At 32.5% G+C, this 14,395-nt stretch overlaps 3 long non-coding RNA genes across 3 annotated transcripts; 2 read left to right on the top strand and 1 right to left on the bottom strand.

Moving 5' to 3' along the window:
• The first annotated feature begins 9,498 nt into the window (after window positions 1-9,498).
• LOC106294142 lies at window positions 9,499-10,358 on the top strand. The gene is made up of 3 exons (XR_001260744.1): window positions 9,499-9,845; window positions 9,920-10,012; window positions 10,079-10,358. It is a non-coding gene; the product is annotated as an uncharacterized LOC106294142 (long non-coding RNA).
• Window positions 10,359-11,082: 724 nt separating this feature from the next.
• On the top strand, window positions 11,083-13,743 carry LOC106294600. Its single transcript, XR_001260880.1, has 4 exons — window positions 11,083-11,211; window positions 11,706-11,866; window positions 12,234-12,317; window positions 13,275-13,743. It is a non-coding gene; the product is annotated as an uncharacterized LOC106294600 (long non-coding RNA).
• On the bottom strand, window positions 12,521-12,828 carry LOC106294601. Its single transcript, XR_001260881.1, has 2 exons — window positions 12,791-12,828; window positions 12,521-12,648 (listed from the first exon to the last, which is right to left on the bottom strand). It is a non-coding gene; the product is annotated as an uncharacterized LOC106294601 (long non-coding RNA).
• Window positions 13,744-14,395: the final 652 nt, after the last annotated feature.

Below are 14,395 nucleotides of genomic sequence, written 5' to 3'. Positions count from 1 at the left end.
GTCAACTTCTTCACGGTTGCCTTTGGTAACCGATAACAAGACATCACGTGATTTGGTAAGCCGTGACTACTGACTTAATGATTACTTCCTGTCCTCCTTTAGTGAAGAATTTAAAAGTCCAGCCATTAATCATGTTATTCAAACGATCCTTTACAAACCCAAACACCTGTATTTTGGATCCTCCAAGACTTTCTGGCAGTCCCAAATAAGATCTCATTCCTCCTAAATTCTGTATTCCCAAGATATCCCTCAACTCCTGTCTACTAGACTCCTCGATTTTGTGTCCAAATTGAATTGAAGATTTCTGAAATTTAATTAATTGACCCGAGACAGCCTCATATTCCTTTAATATCCTGAGAATGGTTTGACATTCTTCCTTTTGTGCCTTACAAAAAAGAGGCTGTCATCTCCGAAAAGCAGGTGAGAAATCGACGGGCAAGCTCTAGCCACCTTCATTCCCGTTAATTTTTTCCTCGCTCAGCCTTTTTAATGTTTGCAATCAAAGCCTCGGTAAACATGATGAATAAATAAGGAGATAAAAGATCCCCTTAACGTAAACCTCTGTGTGAGATTATAAGACCTCGCGGTTGACCATTTAATAATACACGATATTGAACTGATGATATACACTCCATTATTAATTTGACCCAATGAGGATCAAAACCCATTTTGTGTAGTAGAGCCTGAATAAAGTTCCATTCCACCCTATCATACGCTTTGCTCATATCCGTTTTGATTGCCATATACTTATCTTGGCAAGCCTTGTTGGTTCTCAATCCATGAAACATTTCCTGAGCAATAAGAATATTATCTGATATCAACCTTCCTGCCACAAATGCCGATTGTGTTTCCGATATGAGTCGTAGAAGGCAGGATTTCAAACGCTGACATAAGACCTTTGACATGATCTTGTACCCTACATTACATAGACTTATTGGCCTTAACTCTGTCATCCTTGTAGGCCTCTCGGTCTTCGGAATCATGCAAATGTTGGTAATGTTTAACCTTGAATCCATATCCCCTGTAATCAAAAAATTATTCACCATCTGAACCAAATCGTTTTTGATAATATGCCATAAGTGTTAAAAGAAAAAGGATGTCATCCCGTCCGGCCCTGGAGCTTTTTCCGGATGCATCATAAACAAAGCATGGCGTACTTCCTCCTCCGTTGCTGCCCTTAGCAGCCTTTGATTCACATGGAAGGAGATAGACGGAGCTACCTCTGCCAAGAAACTATCGAACTCTGATGGGGAAGTGGTACTAAATAAATCCTCGAAAGAATCCACAGCCACCTTCTCGACACCTTTTTCTTCTGTTATCCAGTTACCAGTTTCATCATGAAGTCCCACAATCCTATTACGAACCCGTCGTTGCTTTGTCAAGGCATGATAAATTTTGTGTTCATATCCCCAGATAAATTTTGTGTTCATACCACATATTCCGACTTTTCTGATGCCAGTAGTCTTCTTCATCTTTGTATGCTTCTTGTAACTTCCTAGAAACCTCGAGGATTTCCTCTTGTGACCTATTGTTATCGGTTTGAACCTCTTCCAGAGCTCTCTGAAGATCTTGAATTTTGTCCTTCCCATATGGTGGATTATTTTTCCGCCATGCTGCGATTTCATGACGGCCGTTGCTGATTTTTGTAACAAAATCCTCGGTTTTTCCTCCGTTATGTTCTATCCAGCCTGTAGCTATTGATTCCATAAGGCCTTCCTGTCTGATCCAACGTTTATCAAACCTAAATTGCCCTCTCCTTCGAGGGACCTTGTCTTCTATGAAAGCCACTGCTAGACGATGGTCGGACGCGACCATCCCTAAGTATTCTGTGTAAGAACATGGAAAGAGTGTGTGTCAGTCTTCGTTTGCTAAAGCACGATCTAGTCGACATCTAATCATCACTGCTCCTTTCCCTTTTCCTCTTCTTCCCTGCCACGACATTTTGTTTCCCCGAGCCAGAAATTCTAATAAACCGGTATTCCTGATCATATTGTTAAAAGGCATGAAAGAGCTTGCGCTTCTTAAAGAGCCACCCTCCTTCTCATGATTTCCGGTAATCTCATTCAGGTCTCCAATAATAAACCAAGGCTCTATTCGCGATAATCCATAACGAGTCAATCGTTCCCAAACATGTTCCCTTAACTCTTGGACCGGATCACCATATACAAACGTGAGATAAACTTTTTTCCCAAGAGCCACCGCCTCCACATCAATCATTTTATTACTGGAGTAGAGGATTTTAATTTGATATTCATTGTTGTAGAAAAGAGCTAATCTCCACTCCTTCCATTTGGATCCACTGTGACCAGGCTATCGTAATTAAAGTGTGATTGGAATCCTTGTACAAATTCAAACTCTTGCTTTGTTTCAGATAAAAATAAAAAATCGAGCTTATGTTTATGTCATATTTCCTGAAGATAACTAATAGTCTATTTACTTCCCATTCCCCTGCAATTCCAATTTAGTATCCTCATTTAATAATTACTTGATTATGCTTTATGGAGCCAGCAGATGCGGATTTAATGATACCCAGACATCTCAAAAACCTTAAAATGCAAAGCCTCCAAACCATTGAAAAGTAGAGTTTTCCTTGAAGCATTTTTAAGTACTCGTAACACCGTCTTATTCCACGAATCCATCTAAGACCACTATCCCAAGTCATTATGAAATGCCGACAATCAAATTTTGAAACGTAAACACGTTTCATTCCTCCCCATCCTACCGCGACCTGTACTTGGTTTAAAGATACCAAATGCAGATAAACTAAGCCAATAAACATGTCCTGAACTTCAATGTAACAGCTAGAATCGAACTGCATTTGGTTTGATGAGACCAAACGCAGTACCATCTCCAAAACCAATACCAGAACCATATACCATCTTGCCAAGTTTTTAAAACATAGCCAGATTACACCATCTATCCTCATTGCGATCCAAGAAATAACAAACACACGAATAAGAACAAAAAAACTGAGGCCAATATTTATGAAGATCATACTTGCAACACACCCATACCAAAAATCCCAATAATAATTTTTTATTCCATTGCCTGATTACAAGAAATTGAAGAGAACAACCAAAAGTCAACACCAAAACATAGTAATACCAGAAACCAAAATGGCCATATTTATTCCAAATCAATATCTTATTAAGAGATCCCGCGGATAACAAAATCAAACCATGAAGCCATGAGATAACAAAGATAAAGTAAATAAAACTTCTCAATGAGCTTATTAAAAAACTAAAAACGAAACAACCAGAGCCCTCCATCTGCTCACTTAACTCTTCTTCAGTAACCTGTAATACCATAAACATTAAGCTTTGAAAGAACTGGATTTGGGTTTGAGGGACCCTATCCTCCTGATGCTTGGAGCCTTCACCTTGACTTACAACTGTTGTTTTAGTTGAGGGACGCTTGCGTGGAGGTATAAAGGCTTGCACCAACCTCTTCTTGGTAGTTCCCCCTGCAGCTACCGACTGCTTAAACAAAACCTTGTGTGCGCCCTTTTTCTTCTCCGCAACATCAACATCTACTTCCTTCCCCGCAGCATCCTCTATGTCTTTATCTTCCTCTTTAATCTCTTCTAACACTTCCTGCAACTTATAATTTTCCTCCAAATCCACATCAGTTAGGTTCTGTAATTCATCCCCAAAATAAAACTGATGAAATTTCAAAGCTTTCCTAAACCCCATGTAAATGTAGCGATGAAGAATCTCCCCAAACTCGTAAGTAATCATCGTGGATGTCGTTTTAAAGAGAACGAGAATCATACCCTGAATATCCTTAACTTGACAGATGGAAGACCCAATAATCCTTAGACCCCAAAACTTCCCTTGATTTCTCAAATCTCTTACGAGATCTGAAATATTTTGTCCTGCAGAAACTTCCTTTTGCTTCCATCGATTCCCGAAAACACACAAATGTTGATGATCTATCCATAGAAGACCCTCGATAGCCCAAAGACTCCCCGGATCCCACCGTTGACGACCCATTCAACCCTAACACACAATCGCCGTCGCCATCGCTTTTCGAAAGGGAGAGCGTTTTAATTTTTTTTTTTAATATAAACAACAATAATGATGCCAACAATGCGCTGAACATCAAAATTTTCCAATTTTCTTTTTAAAATTCGGAAATTATCTTTTGAAACTATTTTTTAAAATTTTTTTTAAAGATTTAAGTATTTATTTATATCTTATATATTAAAACAGAAGTCACAACTTTGATTCATTTGTGATTTTTCTTTAAAATAGACCCTCACAAAAATTAGTTATCATTCATTTATTACTAATAATATGGCTTAATAATATATCATTCCTAATATAACATCGACTCCTAAAAACTCGGATTGGTTAACAAACTCACATTGATTCATGTGATATTTTTATTTGGATCATCATTTAAAATTTTTATTAAATTTATTTTTTTAATGCTAATATATAATCTTTTAACTACTTAAATCATAATATAATTGATATCTTTTAATTTAAAATATAAATATATATATATATATTTAATTTTTTTAACAAATGTGTTAAAAAAACATTATAACAATATCTTAATTATCAAAAACTGTATATAAATATTTTCACTAATTTTGTAATTAGTAATAAAATTAATGTTATTATACATTAATATATATACTAAGTTATCTTTTATAAAATGAAAAAAATTATATCAAATTTTACTATTTTATAGTTATATCTATCATTTAAAAATAAAACATTGTATTTAACTAAATATGATAAAATTATTTTAAACTGATAAATTAATATATCTTATTTTCACAAACATTAAAAGTTTATGCTAGAAATATAATATGTTGGTAGAACGGGTTAACATTAGTAGATTAGATAATTCATGTATAAAATTAATTTATCTTAAACTTTTATATATATATAGTTATTATCTTAAATGAATAAACATAAAAAAATATTGATAAAGGAAATCTAACGCTTTGAATTACAGATCAGGATCATAATAATTGAATAAAAAATAATTTTAAAATATATATAATAAAAAATACCAACTATATGTGATGATTTGAAATAATCAATTAACTTACAGCATGAAAACTATCAGATTGTTATATTTAAAATAATTAAATATAAACATTTAAATATATAAGTAACTTAAAAAATATATTCTAATTATGTAAAATATATATAAACATGAAAATTAATACCCGCACGGTTGTGCGGGTCCAAATCTAGTACTTATTAAAATTCTAAACCCTAACTTCCAAAACCCTACCCCTTAAATCTAAATCTAAATCTTGATTAGTTAACCCTAGTGTTATAAGTGTATATTTACTTCGTTAAAAGTGAGGGTAAATGTGGTTAAGAAAAACATGAAAAGTGGTATTAGAAATGTGATAGTTTATGCAATTTCTCATATCATATTCAGAGCGTTCATAGATGTTTTTGAAACACCAACGCAAAGATGTCAAATCAGAAAAATAATTTAATATATTTAAAGAATATCAATTTTAAAAAACATTAACAATTATTTAAAATAAAATGGAAATCAATATAAAATAAGATAAACTGACAAAAGAAAAAAATTAATTACAAAATGTGAATGTGATGAATCCCTTATGAGGAGATCCTTTGTCCCTGATTCTTTTGAAGGTTGATCCGTTGGTTTGGATGGTGGATTGATCGATTCTGATGATTATCAGTAGATAGATGATTGATGAGGATGGATCAGGGGATAGAAGTCGATATGGATGGTGTTCTTCAATTGATGATCGATGGAAAGATCACAACTTTTGTAGAGGAATCAATGATCAAGAGAATGAACTCTGTTTTCCAATCAAAGATATTGCTCAAGGAGAATGAACTCCTTAGCAATCGATGTTCATATGATGAACAAAGGATTCACAAATTTGGAGAGGTTTTTGATAAAAAGATTGAATGTTTTGTTCAGAAACAAAACATAGTTTAAGCAGAGAAGAAGAAAGAAATCGAAAAGTCCTAAATTGTAGTAAATGAGAAAAACTTAATTAAAACTAAAATTGTCTTCAAAACTGAATAATTATTTATTTTGGCTGACTCCTTGACTTGAATATCGACCTGGTTTGGTTCTGGCTCATACTAAACCAAGCAAACCATTGCTTCCTTCAATTTTTTGGTTTGCAATCTTATTTTGGGCTGAGAAAAGTCCAAACTCGTCCGTGAGTCTGATCACATCTCTTACAGCTTTTTTTTTTACATGTTCTTCATAGTCACTTGAGTGATAAATAAGCTCTGCAGGCTCCACTCCAGCCTCAGGTTCATCTTCAAGCTTTCCACTCAGCCATCCGAATTTATTCTTTGTTGCATAGTCATCTGGCTCAACCATGGTTACATCAGAATGGTTGGTTCGACCCCGTAATCATAAGAAGTGTTTGGTATAACAAATTTGGAGTTGCTGATATTAATGTTGGACGAAGATACAAAACATTTGAGCCTTTGATATTAGATTCGAAAGCAGATTAAGTTAGCTTTATTTCATACCCTCAAATCAAAGATTTCAGAATAACTTGGTTATCTGCTATTAAAGTTACATCTCGGGCCGAATATTTGGTGGAGAAAAATTACCTTCTTATTGACCCACATAACCATGAATATGAAGATCTTTCTAACGATACGATGGATGATGTAAATGAAGATGAATTTGATGAAAATAATAATCAGTGTAGTGATGACAACTAGATTGATATATCAGATTGAAGTGATCTCATAATGTTTTTCTGCTCAACAAATATGTTTTCTATATATAAAAATGAATTTCAGACTCCATTCATGTATGGTTTTTTATGTGTAAATGTTATAAAGTTATGTCAAAGTAGTTTTATGCGTATCTGTTTCATTTTTACAAGTTAAGTGCATTTGTTACCACATAATTAAGATGATTCATCTTAACTCGGTGGTCAACGAATCACTTACTTACGAAGATTTGTCGTAATCAAGGTTTATGGATTCATGTTTAGGGATTCAAGGTATGAGACTAACTCGTTAAATAATTCATACTCCCTCCGTTTCATATTAAGTGTCGTTTTAGAGAACTTTTTTCGTTACAAAATAAGTGTCGTTTTCGATTTTCAATGCAAAATTTATTAATTTTATGCAAAATTTATTTTTCTATTGGTTGAAATATGGTTAGGTGTATAGGTAATAGTGTTTTTTTATAGGAAATGTACAAAATTAATTGTTTCCTTAATCCGTGTGCCGAAAACTAAAACGACACTTATAATGAAACAGAGGGAGTAATAAATTAATTTCTCGTTAATTCGACATGAACAAAAAAATGCATGACATTGATTATTCGTCATAAATATATTTTGTCGTAACGTTCAAAATACGGGTTCTTTGTCATTCATCGTAAAGAAAAAATGGGTTTCATTATTTCATCGTAATTGAAAAACACTGGTCCTCGTTAATTCGTCCTAAGGAAAAAACGAAGGAAAAAAGCGGATTCTTGTTATTTCGTCGTAGCATTAACGAAGAAATTTATTTTTCTATATTAACCCAAGCCATTCCCGGATTCTTGTTATTTCGTCGTAACATTAACGAAGAAATTTATTTTCCTATATTAACCCAAACCATTCCCCCCCCCCCCATAACCCCTTTATTTTTCTTTTGGTTGAAATATGGTTAGGTGTATAGGTAATAGTTAATTGTTTCCTTAATCCGTATGCCGGAACCTAAAACGACATTGATTATTAGTCATAAATATATTTAGTCGTAACGTTCAAAATGCGGGTTCTTTGTCATTCATCGTAAAGAAAAAATGGGTCTCATTATTTCATCGTAACTGAAAAACACTGGTCCTCGTTAATTCGTCATAAGGAAAAAACGAAGGAAAAAAGCGGATTCTTGTTATTTCGTCGTAGCATTAACGAAGAAATTTATTTTTCTATATTAACCCAAGCCATTCCCGGATTCTTGTTATTTCGTCGTAACATTAACGAAGAAATTTATTTTCCTATATTAACCCAAACCATTCCCCCCCCCCCCATAACCCCCTAGAACTCTTTTGTTTAAAAAAAATATAAATATATATATATAGTTTAGATTAACCTAATTAGTTTAGGTAAATTAGTTTAGGTAACATAACTAATTTAGGGTGCGGAGTTAGTTTAGGTTATGAAAGTAGTGAAAGTAGTTAAGGTTAAGGTTGCATAATTACTGAATATAATTTGTTGTCTTATTAAAATGTTTTAATTTGATTTTTTTTTTGTAGATAGTTTCCGATGAGCTATTTCCCCACGAAAACTATCGTATACCACCAGATATTTCCCAAACTATGACCTCATTCTATTTATCCCCGAATATAAAGTTTCAGCTTTATTTCCCCGTAGAAAAAAGATTAAATACTTATTTCTCCATAGAATCAAAGCTCGAAACCTCCAAACCCATAAAATTGGATTACTCTGGTTTACTGTATATAAATTAAACCAAAACTAAATAAATCTAACTATAAAACAATAGAAGACCAATTAACCAATAACACATAATTAACCCTCATTTGAACCGAAACTAACCCAAAAATATTGGTCACTACCGGACCCAGCAACCACAATCATCTCTGCCTCTCCAATCATCATCTTCTCCTTTGTTCTTTGCAACAAAAAAAAAATCGAACCCTGCGATATTGATGTGAATCACTGACCGTGAAGGCTAACCCTGCGATATTGATGCAGAGATCGAAGAATTGGAGAAGGAAGGAAGGTAGTGACGAAAGCTAGAGGACGAAGCTTGAGTCTGAGATCTTGCAAAGCTAAGATGACAGCAGCAGAAAAAATCATTCAATACCCTTTCTTAAATTTTGATTACGTACCGGATCTGATGCTTTGTTACACATGTCCCATTCGGAAAATGGTTTTACAGTTTCAAATTCATTTTCTTAAAGTTGATTTCATTGTCAAATTAAGATTGACTAATCTTCTTGTAAAACATTCTATAAGCGAACATCTATATCCTTAGTCTTCTTTTTCTTAACCAGAAGATTCATTGCTCAAACTCCTACGCGGGAACCGGGAGGAAGAAGAAATCAAATTATTTAGAATCAAGTTTGTTATATAAATGATTTATTTTGTTATGGAGAAACCAAATTGATTCCTTGAAGCTGTTAACACAGAGAAACGTTTTTAGGGTTCTTAATAATTCAGTTAGATTAATTTGGGAATTTAAATCTGTCTGGTTTATTAATAAGTGTAATGTCGGGTTAGGTTTATTTTATTTCTGGTTGGGTTTTATGTTTGGTTGGGTTTTATGTCTGACTAGATTTTGGTTTGTTTGATTTACTGTTGGGAATTAAAGATTTTGAATTGGGTTTGACTTACCCAATATTTGTGGAGAAATAAGACTAAAACTTTATACCGGGAGAGAAATAGAACGAGGTTATAGTTTGGGAGATATCTGGTGCTATATAATAGTTATCGTGGATTAAATAGATCGTTGACCCTCCTAGGAATAAAGGACAAAAATATCCACATTATAGTGAGACGTTTCACATGGGACATGTAGGCGCATCTAGTTGCTCAGGTCTTTCTTTGGCTCTATAAGTCATCCCCGACTCTCAGTCCTAGATAGCTCCAACACCGGCTCGTAGAGAGCTCCACCACCGGTTCCTCATCAGGCACCTCTGGTTGCAGGCTTGCAGCACCGGTTGCTCCCCCTGCGGCTCCGGATGTGCCTCCTGCACATGCAGCGCCCCTGGCACCTGCGGATGGACTTCATCTGGATTTGATTGTGCCTACAGAAGCTACATATGCCCGATATAATTGAGAATCTTCTCGTCCATCCGAGACGATAAGGTTTAGATGTATTGGATCCCGATCTACCGAGAGACACTTTCTGGTACTTTTTAAAAACTTATTATTTATAATTTAGTTATAATTTGTCCAATTTGTTATATTTCTATTATTTTGCAGGTTTGAAGTCGACGGTTGGGTGGCACAGAGCCGCATCCCAGTTGAAGTTTGAAACCCGTGCACATTAGGACCATGTGATTCAATTTTTTTGAGGTAAGCTCTTACTAATAATATTAATATATGTTTTCCTAACAAGACCTAATTAAAAAAAATTCCCAGAAAAAAACGGCACGAAAAGGTAAATGCCAATGTTCACTGGTAAGGCGAATACACGCTTAGAAAACATGGTCTCCGACTGGAAGGAGTTTTGGGAGTTCAAAGGAGATGAAACGAAACTCACCCTCATCGCCGTTGGAAACCTGAAGATGAAACGGATGTTGGAGCTTAGGCGCTGCAACCTCGGGATTCCAGATCCACCACACCGCTCCACGGAGGAACACGTGGATTTAGAGTGAAGAACCGAAGTCACCAGCTTGGAATTCTTAGAAGACATCAACCTCAACCGTTAGTTAAATTTTTATTTCTATTTTCTTTAATATTTTTGTTTTGTAAAATAATTTTCAATATTTCCATTTAAAATTTATTTTTTGAATTTTAAAATTATTAACTTGAAATTGATGAAATTATAATAATTTTTGCAAAAAATTACGTAATTGACGTAATCCCTAATTAATTTTAAGACTAACTAGCTTTTGATCCGCGCGGATGTACCTTCTATATAATTATATGTTTTTGTTTGTTGTAAAAATATTAATGTGTTCCATAGGTTATTGACCTCTAACATTGGTGTATCTTTTTAATTTTTTTTAGTGTCCATTTTTTAACTATGAGGTTGTATACTTCTTTTATTATATTTTTTTAATTTTACTTGGTAACATAAACATTAAAATGTAAGATATTAGAGTATTCTGTTAAGATTTTGTGTGTCTTATAAAATTTACTATAAATTTAGTGATTAGAATATAATTTTAAAATTATAATATCTATTTAAAAAAAATATTTAGACAGAAACAATATAAACTATTGGAAAAGTAACCAAAGAAACATTAAAAAAAACGATCTCTAGCAATTGAATATAACAAGCCCAAGTTAATAAATTGAATTTGGCCCTTTTTGTTATGAATTATAAATAGGTATATCATATTTAACAAAAATTATATTGGACCTTAAAAATTAATGGAAGCCCATAAAAAAAAAATTTGGGGAAAAAGCAGAAACTGGGATGCCTTCTACGACCGATCTCTTTGTCATTGCCGTCCCTGGCGAGAACTGCCCAAACAGCTGTGAAGTTTTCGCTCAAAGGATGGCAGAAGATAGATCTATTGATGGCTACAGGAGATTTTGGGATACAGGTTCGAGTTTGTATATTTAGGCTGAACTTGATTTTTAAACAGTTAGTTGTTCTAATTTATAGGACAAATCTCCAAAATAGCATATTTCTAAGTTTATATCACAAAAATAGCACTCAAAAACTAAAATGATCAAAATAACACCTTTCTAAGTTTATCTTTAACAATTTTAATTTTTTTATTTTTCAAAATTTGAAATCTTATCCCCAAAACCTCATTTCTCAACTCTAAACCCTAAACTCTAAACCCTAAACCCTAAACCCTAAAATCTAAACCTTAAACCCTAAACTTTAAACCCTAAACCCTAAACCCTAAACCCCAAACCCCACCCTTTAACTCTAAATCCTAAGTTTGTGACTTTTGATAAAACATTAAGTGCTATTTTTGTGACTTTTGACCTTGAGTGCTAGTTTGGGAACAAAAACTTGATTTAGTGCTATTTTTGTCTTTTTCTCTAATTTATATTCTGTGTTATGATTTCTTAATATCCATCAAAGGTGTGTGATACCAAGACCCTTCTATCGGTTTAATCATGAAGAAAAAACCTCAGCCCCTTACAGATCGGTAAAGAATCAGTAGAAGCTATGGTTTGTTTGCGGACTACAAATAATAATTTCGAGGACTTCGTCTCGATGTGAGATCTTTATGCCTTGCAAAGGTAATTCTAATCTATGATTTTCTGTTTAATATAATAGTTTAGATAATTAAACTAAGATAAAACAGAAATCAAAATCTTTAGCTGAAGAGTAGGATGGAATGAGTTAACAAAATCTAGTTGTAATATAGACGAACAACTCTTTAGGGAGAAACAGAGGGACAGGGGATAGAAGTGATTTATAGAAAAGCTCAGGCAGATGAGAATGAGTTGTAACATCACATAGCAAAGGGAAGGCACACTAATCATGTAGTCAATCTTAAATGTATGTGTTCTTATTTAGATATGATTGTCTCCTAATTTAAATTCATTCAATCATCATTTAGTACTATGATCATATGCTGTATTGAACTTTTTAAAAGTGTCGCAGTATAGACATGGAGAGAACCAAGAACCTGTAATCAAAATGCAAAAGAAGACAACAACCTTGACTGGACAAAAGACGTTTAATACGGTTAGTAATTCATAAGGTGAAAAAGTAGGACAATGTAGCATAAGGAATTAGATTATTGAACCCTGGCTTAAGATTAGATGTTTGTTTTTTACTTTCTTCAGTGATGTATATAAGGGTTTATGATAATGATTAACTTATATAACAACAGATTTTTTTTGGAAATGGTTTTAAATCACAGCAAAAAATTCTTTCAGTAGTCGAAATCAAAATTATAACAATCTTATTGAATAGAATTATTGGAAATCAAAACTAATGTTTGCATAACTAAAAAAAAATCTTTGTGAAAAAGCAAACATTCTTCCACCATAGAACAATTGTGAAGGCCTGAAATCTGCAAAGAACAAAAGTGGAAATTCATTATGTCGTATTCTTGCACGGTGTACACAAGAAAACGCATACAAATCTATTTTGTTTTTAAAAGAACACATCCAAACATAACCGTATAAGACATCAAAACTATCAAAAAAACATACCTTATTACCTCATGGTAGACATTTTAAGAGGAATTGTGTAGAATGATATGGTTTTCACGTTATGGGGGAAGAGATATATATAGCTAGTTAGTAAAGGTAGGGTAAACGCCACAAAATTATTTAAGATGTAGTTAGTTGTGATTTTTAGCATTAATATCGCATATACTGGTCGATTTTATTCCAAAAATTGATTTGCTTGTTATAAAGTTAACGTATCACACGATTTTAGGTATGAGTAGATATTAAACGTGATTGACAAGATTAGAAACAAAAAAAAAATAATCTTTTGGCATTTGATTGATATCCCAATTGTAATGGAGATTGCTTAAATATATAATATATTTGGGCAAGTAATTTCGTTTAGTATATTATTGAATGTTTAGTTTAGATTTTTCTTTATTTAATTGTAAGCGATAATATTGACTTGTTTAAGTTATCTTTGATGTTGAATTACATAATTTTAATTACATATTGATATTTTCAGGCTTAATTGACTCGGCAATGACATGGACCTGTATCGATCTAAATTGGGGTTTTGATTCTGCATACCAAGATAAACCGAGGTATTATCTAAACTGAAATTGGACGAGGTATTATCTAAACTGAAATTGGATGTTTAAGTTTAATTATGAAAATCTATGTAGGAGTGTCTCTATTAACTCATTCGATTCAGTAGACAAAAATGAACTTAGGTAGTATCACAATTGAATTCGATGTTTTATGTTTTAGATTTAAGATTGACAACAGCGATGATTACGATGGTTTTGTAATGTTATGGTTCAGTACTGGTTTTGCAATAATATGTTTTAGTAAGTATTTAAAACGATATGATGTGGTTTATAATTGGTTTGTCATTGAACGGTTTATTAATACACAAAACGTTTGTCTTGGTTTAGAAAATAAATCAAAACTCTGTGTTTTAAAGGCAGTGGCATAAGGATGTAATATTTGTGGAAAACTCTGGGTTATTTCTAAAACGTACTCATGTTTTAATAGATTAGATTAACGAAGATTATGATGTCAATTCATCGTAAGAGTTACAAAGAATTTACTAATGCCATTTGTTATTTCATCTTAAAATTTACAACTAACTAGGTGTTTTCAGTAAGAATTTTTTTTAATCTAATTTATATTTAAAAATAAATTTTATTAAATATTATATATTTTACTATTTTCTTACTAATATTTAATATAGATTTGATATATATTAAATCAATTTGCATAAAACTAATAAAAATTTTATAATTATCAAAAATTTAGCCTAAACAATATTTATAAAATTTGTAGATATATAAGAAACTAATGATTTTACGATTAGATATTTAATTTTTTAAAAAAATTTAGAAATTTTAGAAAGCTTTAGTAATACAAATTGTGTAATTATACAAAAATAATAATATTTTGAAATTTGAAATGTTATATATGAATATATTTATTTTATAGATGATGTATGAGCTATTACCATATTTAAAAAAAGTTTACCAAAAATAAATATCAATATTAAATGTAATATATGAATTATTACCATATTCTAATAAGTTTGCCAAAAATATAAATCAACATTAAATAAAATTATCCACGTCATATTTTTCCGGAAGCCATGTC

The sequence above is a fragment of the Brassica oleracea genome, chromosome C5 (genome assembly GCF_000695525.1).
Source record: "Brassica oleracea var. oleracea cultivar TO1000 chromosome C5, BOL, whole genome shotgun sequence".
NCBI lineage: Eukaryota > Viridiplantae > Streptophyta > Magnoliopsida > Brassicales > Brassicaceae > Brassica > Brassica oleracea.
The sequence above is the reverse complement of the archived record's forward strand: the minus strand, read 5'-3'. Positions and strand labels throughout refer to the sequence as shown.